This window comes from Trichomycterus rosablanca, chromosome 15 (assembly GCF_030014385.1).
Source record: "Trichomycterus rosablanca isolate fTriRos1 chromosome 15, fTriRos1.hap1, whole genome shotgun sequence".
Classification (NCBI taxonomy): Eukaryota; Metazoa; Chordata; class Actinopteri; order Siluriformes; family Trichomycteridae; genus Trichomycterus; species Trichomycterus rosablanca.
The window spans coordinates 16450459-16467421 of NC_086002.1; positions in this window are offsets into that span (position 1 = coordinate 16450459).

Here is a 16963-nt window from a genome sequence, read left to right on the forward strand (position 1 = left end):
GCTCACACTCATCTGAGGTGGACTGAGGCAAAGTGGATATATGTGCTGTGGTCTCACAAGTCCACCTTATAAATACATAAAAAATATTGGTATTAAAACTACAAAGACATGTTTTTTAATCTGAAGGGGAAAAAGACCATTGTGATTGTAACTAACTCGAAGTTCAAAATTAAGGGGGTGTGGTATTACCAATGGCATGGGTAAAATTGCCTGTCTGTGAAGGCACCAGTAATGCTGCGAGGTACATACTCACAACATATGCTTTTATCTAAACCAGTGGTTTTCAACCTTTTTGGACATGTGCTCCAACCCAAACCTCCGGACTGTCGGAGGAAACTGGAGATCCCGGAGGAAACCCACACGGACACAGGGAGAACATGCAAACTTCACACAGAAAGGACCCGGGCCGCCCCACCTGGGGATCGAACCCAAGACCTCCTTGCTGTGAGGCGACAGTGGTACCCACTTAGCCACCGTGCCGCCCAAATTTAGAATGAACACACACGTGTTGGTACTGTTTTTAATTGAGTAAATGTCAAATAAAATTTGCAAGTCTGTGCTGTCTTTGGGCATATGCAGAGGAGGGATGAGACTTTTGTTGGTGCTTGATATGAATGTTCTTAACATTTGATAAATTTATTTATTTATGGTTAGTTTATTGGCTAACCATTACTATCGCTGCTCTAAATACACATAATTTTAACTGACATGACCCACAATAAATTCTCGTGTCACAGCATGGTCAGATAAAATTTAGGAACGACCAAAACACGTGTGGTATAAATTAAAAGCCACCACAGCATAAGTGTCACTGTCCACAGTCAAGCAGACTTTTAGTCTGCCTTGAGGCTTAGAGACTGCCCAGTACGAAAAGCCTGCTCTAAAATTGTTTCAGACCAGCCCTATGTATATGGACACAGAGTATATACAATGGATATTAAATGTCTACATACCTCTGTTAAAATTGAATGTTTTAGTGATGTAAAAAAATCTGACCAAGATGAATAATTTCAAATTTATTTCCAGCTTTAATGTAGCCTACTGTATAATCTGTGCAATTCAATTGGACAAACAAACTGAAATTGAAAAATAATGTGGTTGCATAACTGTGCCTCCTGACTGTAAAAACCAAGTATCAAAGTATCTCATTGTGTAAAGGTTTTACTCAGAAGAAGGGTACAAAAAAAAACCCAGCATTACATATAATCAATCAACAATACAATATGGAACATCTGTGACTGAACTGGATGTCCCTCTGAAATTGATGAAAAGATGAGCAAACTGGTCTGGGAAACTTCCAAGAGGCCAACAACAACTTTAAAGGAGCTGCAGGAATTTCTGGCAAGGATACAATTTCATGCTCAGATACATTTTGCAAAATTCTACATCAAGTCTGCTAAAAGCATGTGGAAAAATATGTTATGGTCTGAAAAGTTGAACTTTTTGGCCATAATTCCAATATGTATGTTTGCTGCAAAACCACCACTGCACATCATCAAAAGCCATACCCACAGTAAACCGTGGTGGCAGCATTATGCTTTGAAGCTGATCCTTCAGATGTCAGTCAAAACTGCAGGCTTTAGCGAAAAAGCTGAAGATGAAAATAAATAATTAAACTTTATTTAGTAAGCACACATTTTCTGTAAGGCGTTCAGGTGGTGCAGTGGTAAATTGGGCTAGCTGCTGGGATCTGGGCTTTTGAATCCCCAGGGATGCTGTTGGGTGTTTGAGTAGGGATGGTTGAGGCCAGAGGTATAGAACTCTTTTAACCCTCCTTTTTTAAAATTTGTAATTAAAATTATTTACATATAAAAATAATATCTTTTTAGCTCAACATGTGATATTTTAGTCCTGCCCAAATTGAATTTTAGGACTAATAGTCCTCCCCTCCCTGGTGTTTTATCCAGATCTGGTCCATATCATGTTTATAAGACAGAAGAATGGTCTCTGCTTGTTGAATACTGTTTATTTTGCCTATGCCAAGGATCATCTCTAATGTAAAGTGACTGGAACTGTAAGGGTCACCTGTCATTCTTTGATAATAATCTGTACAAACAAGAAACCCCACAGCGTTTAGACAAAGCAAAAGGTCAGCTGGTAAAGCAGAGAGGGGGGTTTTAAATATGAATGCTTTGGAATATGTGTTTTTTAAATGATTTTACTTCATAATAATTCAACTGGAACAACTTTCTTTAGCACAAATTCATACCAGCCTTTCAGTGATCCTTTCAGAAAAGGATCACAGCTGGATCACAGCTTATTCAGTTTCCCTGACATCTTCAACCTGGTCAGGGTTGTGGTTGGTTCAGTGCCAGAGGAAAGCACTGAGCACATGACAGGAGTTCACCTTGGACAGATCACCAGTCCAATTTACCTTCATCATGATTTGAAAAGTGAAAGCAAACTGAGATATTCAAGGGGAATCCACTCTAGAATAACATGTGAAACTCCTTAGAGACAACCATTAGTTATTAAACTTAAGCTACCCAGTGATGGAGATAATCAAATGCAAAATATCATCTAATTAGGGCCAAACAGTTACAGGATGCCCAACAAAAGTGTTGGTCCATTACTGAATAATAACTTTGTTTCTCTATTGAAAGATGTTAGGTGGATCTTAGGTGAACCTTCAATTGTTTTTTAAACATTTTATTTTCTTTGCCTAGGAAAGCAAAAAATTTACAGGCTTATTAGTAAATACAGTACTGAAATATTTAAATGACTGAAATCTGAATTTGACTGTTTACATCAATATTAATGCAACCCCTACCATCAGACATCTCACCTATTAGCAGGAAATGCAGGCATAGATTTTTTTTAAATAGATCATGAGTAACCAATAATGCACTACTTAAATATGGCCAAACCATATGGCCAAAAGTATGTTGTCATCTGACCACGAGCTTGTTGGACATCCCATTCAAAAGCCATGGGTCCACCCACAGCTATACTTACCTTTTACTTTCTCAGGAAATCATCTGGATTATTGATTTCACTTTAGTCATTTTTAAAAGTAATGGTCCATTTACTTAAATAATAGCTATCTACTTTTTCACCTGTTTTTGGCTCCAAATGGTATCACTCCCAGTAATCTTTTAACTGTCACATTAACCAGTCGATTCACCAGTGTGTCACTTTACTGGGACATGTCATTATAATAATGTATTTTCTTGTTCATATTGTGAATTTCTAGTGTTTGTCTCTGCACACAAGAGAGCTTCTTGTTTCTCAGTCTCACTAGTGGTAGAGGCAGAAATGCACTGTTCACAAATAAATCGGTTTTAATTTAATAACTCATTTAATTTGAGTTGATAGATTTATATATCATCTATATGAACAAAACTGTTGTAACACATCTCTTATCATTGAATTTATATCATTTAGTCCCACTGCCAGAAGTGTATAAAATTAGGCACCTAGCCATGCAGTCTGACTTAACAATGAATGGGTCATTCTAAAGTGCTCAATGAATTTGAGAATTATACAACCCCAAATCAGAAAAAGTTGGGACAGCATGGAACTTGCAAATAATAAAAAACACAGTTTCTTACATTGACTTTTATTTGATTGCAGACAGGATGAACCTGAGATATTTCATGTTTTGTCTGGTCAACTTTATTTCATTTATTATTAAACATTCATTCCTGCATTTAAGGCCTGCAACACATTCCAAAAGAAGTTGGGACAGTAAAGCACTTACCACTTTGTAATGTTGCCATTCCTTTTTACCACACTTAAAAGACATTTTGGCAGCGAGCATACCAAATGATTTAGTGTTTCAGGTTTTATTTTGTCCCATTCTTCCTGCAAACACCTCTTAAGATGTGCAACAGTACGGGGTCGTTGTTGTCCCATTTTTTGTTTTAAAATTCTTTATTGGTGACAGGTCAGGACTACAGGCAGGCCAGTCCAGTACCCATACTCTCTTCTTCCACAGCCATGCCTCTGTAACGTGTGCAGCATGTGGTTTTGCATTGTCTTGAAAAATGCATGGACGTCCCTGGAAAATATGACGTCTTGAAGGCAGCTTATGTTGCTCTAAGATCTCAATGTACTTTTCTGCATTAATGCTGCCATCACAGAAGTGTAAATGACCTTTGCCAAGGGCACTTACACAGCCCCATACCATGACAGACCCTGGCTTTTTGCTGTGTTGCTGATAACAGTCTGGATGGTCCTTTTCGTCTTTGACCACAATACACGTTTTCACTGTGTGATGGTTCATCCTAGATGTCTCCAACCCCAGAGAAGTCGACACCACTTCTGGACATGGTTAACATTAGGCTTCTTTTTAAGTGGCATTTGTGCATGTACCTCCATATTGTAGAGCTTGACAGAGGTTTGCCAAAGTAATCCGTTGCCCATGTGGTTATATCAGCTATTGTTGAGTGGCGGTTCTTGATGCAGTGCCGACTGAGGGATCGAAGATCACGGGCGTTTAGCTTAAGCTTGCACCCTTGGTCTTTACACACTGAATTTCCTCCCGATTCCTTGAATCGTTTAATGATATTATGCACTGTAGAGGGAGAAATATGCAAATCCCTTCCAATCTTTCTTTGAGGTACATTGTTTTTAAACAATTCAATAATTTTTTCACACATTTGTTGACAAACTGGAGATCCTCTGGCCATCTTTGCTCATCAAAGATTCAGCCTTTCTTGGATGCTGCCTTTGTACCAAACCATGATTACAATCACCTGTTGACCTCACCTCTTTGGAATCACATCATTAATTAGTTTAGTTTTTTTTACCTCATTACTAGCCCTAAATTGCCCCGTCCCAACTTTTTTTGGAATGTGTTGCAGGGCTGAAATGCAGGAATGAATGTTTATTAATAAATGAAATGAAGTTGACCAGACAAAACATGAAATATCTTGGGTTCAAACTGTCTGCAATCAAATAAAAGTCAAAGTAAATGTAAGGACCACTGCATTTTTATTTTATTTGCATTTTCCATACTGTCCCAACTTTTTCTGATTTGGGGTTGTATTATAATATGATGCTGCTATTGCAACAAATCCATTCATGAAATATGTCCCTCCTAGATATCCTAGATGTGAGTGGTATTATTAAAAAGTGGAAGTGTCACACCACAACTAATACACAAAGTGGCAGACCACGTAAAGTTACAGAGCAAGGTTGCCAAATGCTGAGGTTCATAGTATATAAAAGTTGCCAATGCTCTGATGACTTAGTTACTGTTTCAAACTTCCTCTGGCATAAACATCAGAACAAAAACTGTCAGGTCAATGCCAGGAGAACGGTGCCTGCCTGACTGTATTGTGCCAACTGTTAAGTTTGATGGAGAAGGGATAAAGCTATGTGTTTGTTTTTAGGGGTTGGCCTAGCCCCCCTAGTTCCAGTGAAGAGAAATCTTAATGCTTCAGCATACCAAGACATGTTGAACATGTATGCTTCCAATTTTGTGGCAACAGTTCTTTGTTTTCCTTTTTGCTTCTGAAAGTTCCTTTTCTGTTCCAGCATAACAGTGCACAAAGCAAGGTTCATAAAGGCATGGTTGGCTGAGTTTAGTGTGGAATTTGACTGGCCCCACAGAGCCCTGACCTCAACCCCATTAATCACCTTTGAAATGAACTAGAATGAAGATTGCGAGCCAGGCTCACTTATCCAACATCAGTGTCGGACCTCACAAACGTTCTTCTGGATAAATGGGCAAATTTTCCCATAGCCTTCCCAGAACAGTGGAAGCTGTTATAGCTGCAAGGGAAGGCAACTCCATAATAATGCCTATGGATTTAGAATGGTATGTCATAAAAGCTCCTGTAGGTGTAATATATAGTAATATATATATTGTGTGTGTGTGTGTGTGTGTGTGTGTGTACAGTATATGTGTATGCTGCACTATATTTTGTGGTATTAATTTATTTCAGTGCATATATGACTACTAACAGATTAGATTCATTTTAAGACCATGTTACAAATTAAAACAATAATTTGTATTATTATTATTATTTTATTATTATAATTTTATTATTAGTTGTTGTTATGTTGTAAACAAGTATAGTTGTAAAGCCATACCACCACAGAAAACAAAACATTACTTATCCTGTATTACTTTACACACCTAAAATATATTTAGAGAGTAAACCACTATTTTATCAAGTACGCTCATCATTACATATGTGGCTTGGTGTTGTCATGTTTAAATTAGAATGGTTGTTTCGGATGTATACAGTCATGTAAAAAAGTTAGGGCACCCCATGAAAATCTTTGTCTTTTTGAACATATTTAAACATATGAACAACACAGTGGTGTTCAAAAAAATAGAAGTCCAACACCATTAACCTGATAAATCACTGAATGAATAACAAATTGAAATGAAAACAAAACAAACCCATTAATTAGGACATGCATGCTGCTCATTCTGAGTAACAGAAGCATTGATTTAAAGGGGGTTGTTCAAAATAATAGCAGAGAGGAGTTTAACTGGTGAAGTCATTTATTCTGCAGAAGAACGGATGTCAATTTTGGCCTTTTTTAATGTAGGAGGGTGGCAAATGTTGCACAGGTTGGTCATAGCACATTTTCTTCTGAAATACTGGGTAAAATAGGTTGTTCCAGACATTGTTCTGATGAACAGCGTACTTTGATTAAAAAGTTGATTGTAGAGGGAAAAAACATACAGAGAAGTGCAGCAAATTATAGGCTGCTCAGCTGAAATGATCTCAAATGCCTTAAAGTGACAACCAAAACCTGAAAGACGCAGAAGGAAGCGTGGAACTACTGTTCGAAACGATCGAAGAATAGCCAAAATGGCAAAGGTTCAGCCAGTAATCACCTCCAGAAAGATCAAGGAACATCTGAAGTTACCAGTGAGTACAGAAGATGATTAAGTAAAGCCAATTGACCAGCAAGAACTCCTTGCAAAGTTCCGTTGTTAAGAAAAAGACATGACCTGAATGGGTTCAAATTTGCCAAGGAACACATTGACTGGTCCAAAGAGAAATGGCTCAACATTTTGTGGACTGGTGGAAGCAAAATTGTTCTTTATGGGTCTAGTGGCCGTAGACAGTATGTCAGACGACCCCCGAGCACTGAATTCAAGCCAAAGTACACTGTGAAGACAGTAAATATCAAATTAAGCATATATTTACATTAAAAACAATGGAATTAAAGAGTTTACATATAATAAGCAAAATATATTTAAAAATGTAAATAATAATGACAGGAATTATTTAGACAACACACAATTAACACTACTGTTTTAAAATGTCTTAAAATTAGCTTTTTTGCATCATTGTGGTTGATTTTTCATCCCAGTCCCTGTCAGGAGATTGACTAGGCTATCTTTACATTTTTTAGAAACCAGTTAAAATATTTTGCTTTATGTCTGATGTTGTATGTATTGAGATATGTCTTGTTGTATTTTCTTCTCTTATTGTGTTCTATAAATAATATGTGCATTTTTTCTTCAAGCGTGGCAAGCTAAATTCTATTTTTGTTTCATCCTACCATTCCATACCAGTTCTCTGCTTCTTGCTGTTTTTGGTATTTCTGCTGATAAGTTACACCGATCAGCCATAACATTAAAACCATCTCCTTGTTTCTACACACGCTGTCTATTTTTATCAGCTCCACTTACCATATAGAAGCACTTTGTAGTTCTACAATTACTGACTGTAGTCCAACTGTTTCTCTACATACTACATACTCTACATACCTGCTCTGTCGTGGTCCTATGGGGGTGACCATTGAAGAACAGAGTATGCCCTGACCATTGAAGAACAGAGTAAAAGGAGGTTTAAGTCAAGTCAAGTCAACTTTATTTATATAGCGCTTTTTACAATAGACATTGTCTCAAAGCAACTTTACAAAATTCAGGACCAACAGATACAAAAAACCCCTGTTGAGCAAGCCGAGGGCGACTGTGGCAAGAAAAAACTCCCTGAAAATTACAGGAAGAAACCTTGAGAGGAACCAGACTCAGCAGGGCCCATCCTTCTTGGGTGGCCAGGAGGATACTTTAAATAAATACACGATTTACACAGAGCATATGAACACAGAATTAAATGATCTAAAAGTTATAACTGGTAATAAATAGATAAATAATAATAGAGTTGTTCTTCGCTGTAGTCTTCAATAATGTCTGTAGTGATTTCTTGTCATTCTTGGTGCAATTACTCCAGACCAGTCACATCCGGCAGGAGCAGCATAGTTGTCACGGCAGTCTCGACTTTAATCCTTAACCTCGGCGGGTGAACAGGTTTCCATCAGAACGCCTTTGGAGTAAAACAACAAAGAATGTAGTTAATAATGTACAATGCTAGTTGAGTAAAACAGTTTTACAGAGAGTTTTAGACTCCGGCAGCCCTAATTATTACAGCATAACTAAAAGGGAGAGCGAGCAGGTAACAAGGTCATGAAGGCTTTCACAGGACATCAGCGCCCACCTCTCCTACCCAAACCGGAGTGACTGGACAAGAGAGCAGAACGACAGCAACCCAACATCCCTGATCACCACAAGTTTCTATGACCAAGAACCCCCAAGCTCTGCGCCTTTGTCTATACTAATCAAAAGCCTGAGAAAATAAATATGTTTTCAGTCTAGACTTAAACATTGAGACTGTGTCCGAATCCCGAATAGAGGCAGGAAGATTATTCCAGAGTTGTGGAGCTTTGTAAGAAAATGCTCTTCCACCAGCTGTGGTCTTTTTAATTTTAGGAACTATAAGTAACCCTGCATCTTGTGAACGAAGTGGACGCGCTGGATTGTAGTGATTAATAAGTTCACTCAGATACTGTGGAGCCAGACCATGTAGCGCTTTATAGGTTAGTAAAAGTATTTTGTAATCAATGCAGAATTTAACTGGCAGCCAGTGTAGAGATGATAGAACAGGACTGATATGATCACATTTTTTAGTTCTAGTTAGCACTCGAGCTGCTGCTTTTTGAACTAACTGGAGTTTGTTTATGGATCTACCAGAGCATCCAGTTAGAAGAGCATTACAATAATCTAACCGAGAAGTTATAAACGCATGGATCAGTTTTTCAGCATCATTAACAGATAGTATATTTCTTATTTTAGAGATATTATGCAAATGATAGAAAGCAACTCTAGTAATATTATTAATGTGTGTATCAAAGGAAAGATCTGAATCTATTGTGACACCCAAGTTTTTTACATCTGGGCTGGGAGTAACAGAGAAAGTGTTTAGGTTTAGCACCAGGTTAGACAACTTGTCTCTTGCAGCTTTAGAGCCAACAAGTAAAACCTCAGTTTTATCTGAATTAAGTAATTCATTATCAGAAGACATTAACAACTCGTTAACTACTCTAATTAATGCGGTTTCGGTACTATGATTGGGTCTAAATCCTGATTGAAATTTTTCATGAATACAATTTTCATTCAAATAAGAGCATAACTGTTTGGAAACGACTTTTTCTAATATTTTAGAGATTTGAAATTGGCCTATAATTAGCTAGTACATGTGGATCAAGATTAGGTTTTTTAATCAGGGGTTTAATAACGGCACTTTTAAACAATTTAGGTACGTACCCAAGGCTAAGGGATGCATTGATTAATGTAAGCAGGGGCTCTACAATAGCTGGGAGTAAATCTTTAAGTAAACGAGTTGGAACAGGATCGAGTATACACGATGATGACTTCGATGATTCAATCAACATAGTTAGTTCATTTTGGGAGATTGGATTAAAGGAATTTAGTTGGATTAACTCGTTACTATTATCACCAATGCTGTTCGGAGTGAGTCCATACTTAACATTGGCAAGTGACACACTTTGACTCTGAAGTCGTATTTTTTCTATGTTGTCATTAAAGAATTTTAAAAAATCATCGCTGGTACAGTCAGGCGGTATATTAGATTCAGTTTCATTGACGTTTTTAGTTAATTTGGACACTGTCTCGAAAAGGAATCTGGGATTGTTTTTATTTTTCTCTATTAGGGACGAATAATATAAAGATTTAGCTTTTATAAGTGCATGTTTATACTCAGTTAGAGCATCTTTCCAAGCAATCTTATACATCTCCAGTGTAGTGTGACGCCACTTGCGTTCTAATTTCCGTGCTGCTTGTTTAAGTGCGCATGTGTGGTCATTGTACCAAGGAGCAAGTTTTTTCTCCCTAATCAGTTTAGTTTTGAGTGGGGCTACGTTATCTAAGGTTGTGCGCAGTACGGTTTCTAGGTTTTGAGTTGCCTGATCTAGTTCTTTAGGTTCTGATGCTGGTATATTTGGTAATTCTGGTAGGCAGTTTATGAACGCTGCTGCAGTTGCAGATGTAATAGTGCGCTTACATTTAAAACGATGTGGTTGCTGTATATTATTGGACAGGGACACTTCATATATTAGTAGGGAGTGATCAGAAATTAAGTCATTCTGTGGTACAATTTCCAGGTTGTCGATGTTTATACCATAAGTAAGTATTAAATCTAAGGTATGTTTACAGCGGTGAGTGGGTCCTGTTACATTTTGGGTGATGCCTAAGGACTCTAAAATAGAATCAAACGCAATTTTGAGTGGATTACACTTATCCTCATAATGAATATTAAAGTCACCAACAATTAAAGCTTTCTTAGTTGATAAGACTAGTCTAGAAAGAAAATCGGCAAATTCGTTAAGAAATTCTGAGTAAGGACCAGGAGGTCGATAAACAGTAACCAGTTTAAACATACTAGTTTTATCAGATGAACATTTATTGGTTATGTCAGAGATAAGAACTTCAAACGAGTTTGTTATGGGAGATGATTTTACAGTAAGACCTATGTCTTTATCATAAATTGTGGCTATTCCTCCACCACGACCGCTAAGACGTGGCTTATGTTCATAACTGTAACCCGGAGGAGATGCTTCATTTAAACTTAGATACTCATCAGGTCTAGCCCAGGTCTCGGTTAAACAAAGTGCACTAAGACTATTATCTGTAATTATTTCATTTACAATTACTGTTTTGCATGCAAGTGACCTGAGGTTTAGAAGTCCTAACTTTAGTCCTAACTTTGGGTTTTCATGATGCTCATTTAGATTAATTTTAATTAAGTTATTATGACATACTTTTTGATTTTGTTTTGGCTTACACCTGCCACGGTAAACAGATGACGTCCGATGGCGACTCGCAGACAGTCGGTTAGGCCTGTTTGTCTGCTGCCTGGTCTTGGCTCTGGATAGTCATTTAACACTATCTGCCGCTACACTAACGCGGTGGTAAAGCCTGTCACCTATGCTGCAAGAAATGCGAGCAGCACCCTCCCACGTGGGGTGGACACCATCCCGCTTCAAAAGACCAGGCCTTCCCTCAAAGGTGGACCAGTTATCTACAAAATCAATGCAGTTTTCTGAGCACCATTTAGACATCCAGCGGTTCAGCGACAACAACCTGCTGTAGGTTTCGCCACTGGGTCGAATCGGTAAGGGGCCAGAGCACACTACTGCCTCAGACATCGACCTAGCTAACTCACACACCTCTTTAACATTACTCTTAGTAACCTCAGACTGCCGTAAACGAACATCATTAGTGCCAACGTGGATAACAATCTTCGAAAATCTACGATTAGCATTAGCCAGCACTTTCAGATTTGCTCTGATGTCAGGCGCCCTGGCCCCCGGAATACAAGTGACTATGGTTGCTGGTGTCTCTATGGGGGTTGCAATACGCACGTGTCGGAGCTGAGAATCTCCTATAACCAGAGCACTTACATTAACAGGCTTCTCAGCGGGTGGCTCACTGAGTGGGGAAAACCTGTTGGACACGTGCAACTGAGATGGTCGGTGCTTTGCCCTACGACTATGTCGCCGAGATGTCACCCAGTCGCCCTGCTGTGAGGGCTCTAATGCCGGAGTCTGGGGTTCTATACCTGAACTGCTGGCATTCGGGACTGCTACAGCTGAATCTAAGCCCTCACTAGTAGTAGTCTGTTCTAAAACCCGAATGTGCCCTTCTAACACTGAGATCTTCTCCGTCAGACTAACAACTAATCTACACTTATCACATATAAAGTTATCACTAAACACGGAGAAGGAATAACTGAACATGTTGCACTCGGAACATGGATATAAAGCTCCTGCTGGGGCCATAATAACAGAGAAATGTACTTAGCTTTAGAAGATGAGTTGAAGTTGATGAGTTGATGTTTATGTTGGTTTCACCGGCGCTTCTGCTGGTAGTCACAGAAAACCGGCTTTAATTCCGGACGAAACAGGCGATGATGAGCTGGAATACAAAAACCAACAACCAAACAACACAAACGCGCTTCGTTCGGATAAAACGACTGTAATTCTAAAGGAAAACGGTGTTTATGCGCTCATGTACAAAACAAATAAACAAAACGCGGTTCCTACAGACAGAAAACGGTTTTAACTCCCCACAAAACAAAGATGTTTAAGCGCTGAACTACACAAACAAACACAAACGCGCTTTGTTTCCGACAAAACCGGCTGTAATTCTAAAGGAAAACGGTGTTTATGTGCTGGTGTACAAAACAAATAAACAGAACGAGCTTCCTACGAACAGAAAACGGCTTTAACTCTCCACAAAGTAAATATGTTTAAGCGCTAAAATACAAAAACAAACACAAACGTGCTTCGTGCGGACAGAAAGCGGTTTTAATTCTGGATGAATAATATGTTTATGCGCTGAATTACAAAACAAACTAAAACCGGCTTCGTTCGGATGCCGGTAGCAGAAGTTTTCACAAGCACGGATTTACGTTAGTAAACAAGCGTAAACACAAGCGCTTTTTTACGATAGACAAAATAACACTCTATATCAACTACACGCGAAAGATTAACGTTTAAAACATACGTATATAAAAAGTTATTTAGCTAATGGCTACAAACAAACAAACAACTAGGCTACAGTCTCAACGTGCGTACCACCGGAAACCGGTGGTATGTAGTTTAAAAAGTTTAAAAAGTTTAAAAAGTATGTAGAGAAATAGATGGACTACAGTCAGTAATTGTAGAACTACAAAGTGCTCTTATATGGTAAGTGGAGCTGATAAAATGGACAGTGTATATATTATGCCATACATGCTTAAAGTCTGACAAGGTCTGGCTCCACAGTATCTGAGTGAACTTATTAATCACTACAACCCAGCGCGTCCACTTCGCTCACAAGATGCAGGGTTACTTATAGTTCCTAGAATTAAAAAGATCACGGCTGGTGGAAGAGCATTTCCTTACAAAGCTCCACAACTCTGGAATAATCTTCCTGCCTCTGTTCGGGATTCGGACACAGTCTCAATGTTTAAGTCTAGACTGAAAACATATTTATTTTCTCAGGCTTTTGATTAGTATAGACAAAGGTGCAGAGCTTGGGGGTTCTTGGTCATAGAAACTTGTGGTGATCAGGGATGTTGGGTTGCTGTCGTTCTGCCTCTCCTGTCCGATCACTCAGCTTTGGGTAGGGGAGGTGGGCGCTGATGTCCTGTGAAAGCCTTCATGACCTTGTTACCTGCTTGCTCTCCCTTTTAGTTATGCTGTAATAATTAGGGCTGCCGGAGTCTAAAACTCTCTGTAAAACTGTTTTACTTAACTAGCATTGTACATTATTAACTACATTCTCTATTGTTTTACCCCAAGGGCATTCTGATGGAAACCTGTTTACCCACCGAGGTTAAGGATTAAAGTCAAGACTGCAGTGCCAACGATGCTGCTTCTGCCAGATGTGATGGGTCGGGAGTAACTGCACCAAGAATGACAAGAACTAACTACAGACTTTATTAAAGACTAGACCGAATAATAACTCTATTATTATTTATTTCTTTAGTTATAACTTTTAGTTCATTTAATTCTGTGTTTGTATGATTTGTGTAAATCCTATTCATTTAAAGTATCCTCCAGACCACCCAAGAAGGATGGGCCCTGCTGAGTCTGGTTCCTCTCAAGGTTTCTTCCTGTAATTTTCAGGGAGTTTTTCCTTGCCACAGTCACCCTCGGCTTGCTCAACAGGGGTTTTTGTATCTGTTGGTCCTGGATTTTGTAAAGTTGCTTTGAGACAATGTCTATTGTAAAAAGCGCTATATAAATAAAGTTCACTTGACTTGACTTGACTTAACCGATCACCTGATAATCATATGATAAAACGTTTTGATACTGATGTAAGTGGTTTTAGTATGACCGTCCCTTTCTCCTAAGCATGCAGGATAACTAATGTCTATCAAAATTATGTAAATTCTTTGCTGGGGTTGTCAATCATCAGATATAAATGCAATTTAACACCTATGAGAGCTTTTGAATTGGCAGAGCCAACATACTTTAAGGTCCACAATATTTAAAATTTAAATGGTTGGCCATTAAAATTGGGTAATAATAATAATAATAATAATAATAATAATAATAATAATAATAATTTATAACACGTCTGTAAATGAGGCCATTAAACTTTCCGTATTTATTATAAAGAGTCGATTCAGTAAACTGAATCATTCTAAAAAAGACTAAATCGCCCCCATAAGCAGTGGGACTTCTCACTAACGAGCTTCCTCCAAATAATGCGGATTTATCCTGGAGCGCCCAGACCGAGCTCTAACCATCACTTAAACAGTCAAGTATTGTTCTCTATATTTCTTTAGACTTGTAAAAAATATATAAAATAATTTAACTAGTGTTAGCTTATAGCAGCAAAAACAACGTGCTTAATTGGTGGGATTAGTTCGCTTCAGGTACGTAAACATTAAATTTCCTATCCCTGTCACAAAATGTTGTGCGCTGTAGGAAACAAATCAGTGCTGTCCTCCAAAATCCGTTTTATCTGACAGGTTAAAAAGCAAAGCTTTTACTAACTTCAAGGTAAATTAACGCCCGGTAAAGGCCATTGAAAATCAGCTGTGGGGTTTTCATCCTAAAACTCACTCGCGCTAGTAAAGACCAAAGTTTGTATTCATCAGCTTGATGAAACAAATACATTAAATTAGGGCGATTAACGCGTTAACATTTTAATCGCGATTAAAAAAATTAATCGAGATTAAAAATTGTAATCAAACTATTTTTATTTGGCTGTTTGTGCCATGTAAATATGTGTCACTGTGGTCATTTGCTTTACCACAGCAACATTGTGTTTAAACTGTAGCGACAACACGGGCACGACAGGAGTGTCGTGAGTTACAAATGACTCGAGCTGCTGCTGCTACATATTGCGAAATATCGGGTATTTTAAATAACGGAGTGTCTATTTGCACCCGGGTACACATAGCATTCCCCACTCAGTACAGCCTGAGCCGTAGATAGATAGAGTTGCGACACTCCTTGATCTCGCCGCTACGCGGTCACGTGGTTCATGTAACCCTCAATAGTTCCAAACAAACCCGGCGCTGTCATGTTCTCATATGGGACAGGCAGCAGTAAATGAAATATTAAACGGTAAATAATAAACATTTGTACAATTTCTGGGTATTTTCAACTGCGTTTACATTTACTGCATCTGCTTTAATGTCAAATTGGTATATAAAGTGGAAGATTGATGTTTATAATGACTTGTTAATAGGTCGTTCTTGTTAACACAGTACATTATATTAGCATACATTACATAATGCGATATAATTAAGTAGTAGAGACAATATTCAGTATAGACATTAAAGTTTTTTTATGTTTAGTTTTTTGCATAAACTAATCTCCCTTCACTTTCCTGAGGATTCATAATAATAATCATTTCGGCTAAACACTAAGTCATAGAGATAGATAGATAGATGGATGGATGGATGGATGGATGGATGGATGGATGGATGGATAGATCTTAGATAGATAGATACAACAATATAATTCTAGAAAGTACAAACACTTTTGACAGATTGAATGTAACCTGAGTTTTACATATATCGCATAGCTACAGAGCAGTTATTAATGATGAGAATGGATTGAGTGTAATAAACAAAATAACATAACCGAATGGAATTAAAAGTGCAGGAAGGTGCAGTTCCAAGTATACAGTACACGGTCTAGATTAAATATAGATTAAATATTAAATATAAAGTGATGAGTGACAAGTATTGCACATTGGATTGGGCCAATATAGCCATAACTACAGTATATGTACATTAGCATACATATGCATGTGTATGAATATACTTAAGTACACATACTGTATATACATGTATATACGCTCAGTCCTTAGTGATCACCGTTGTCCACGAATGCTGGAGTTATAGAGCCTAATGGCTCTGGGGACGAATGACCTTTATAATACTCCTCTGTTTTATAATAACAGTGTGCAGGGGGTGGTTCACATTGTCCATGATGGAGTGAAGTTTGCTTAGTTTCCTTCTTTCAGCCACAGTCACCAGAGATTCCAGTTCAGTGCCGGATTCATAAGGTTTACCTGCACTGAATGAACAGATTGATAAACACATTACCGTACCAAAAACATTATAGTGCAGGTACATGAAAAAGCATTCATTCATGTCTTATTTCATGAGTGATTAATAATTGATTCCTACATGTAATACATTAATGAATTCATTATTAATATGCACTAGTTCATTTTGTCTAATGTAAGTGGTGGACAAGGTACACAAACCATGTAGTTGAGTTAAAGTAGAGATATCCAAGGTAACATATTACTCCAGTAAAAGTAGTAGTAAAAGTAAAAATACTCTTTACCTCCACTAAAGTACTAAACTAAATTTACCTTCAAATGTACTTAAGTATGAAAGTAAAAGTATAATGAATTGTGGTTCTAATGTTTTATGATCATTTCTGTAACAAGACTCTTGATTAATCAACTCATTTTAGGTAAAAAGACTCTAGTGTCATTAATTAAGCTTAATTCAGTTATACCTATTAATTAAGATAAACATGTAACATTTAGTGCTGAGCAAATGCTAAACAATAACAGTATTAAGTATATTAATGACATTAAATTCATAATTTTTTTTAAACAAAGCAACATACAGCTAAAAATGCTTGATAAGTAGTGGAAATGAATGGGGCTCTATGGGTTGTTTGGAACTATACAGCGCTCCACAACCCGGAAGCTGCACAGAAAAAATGT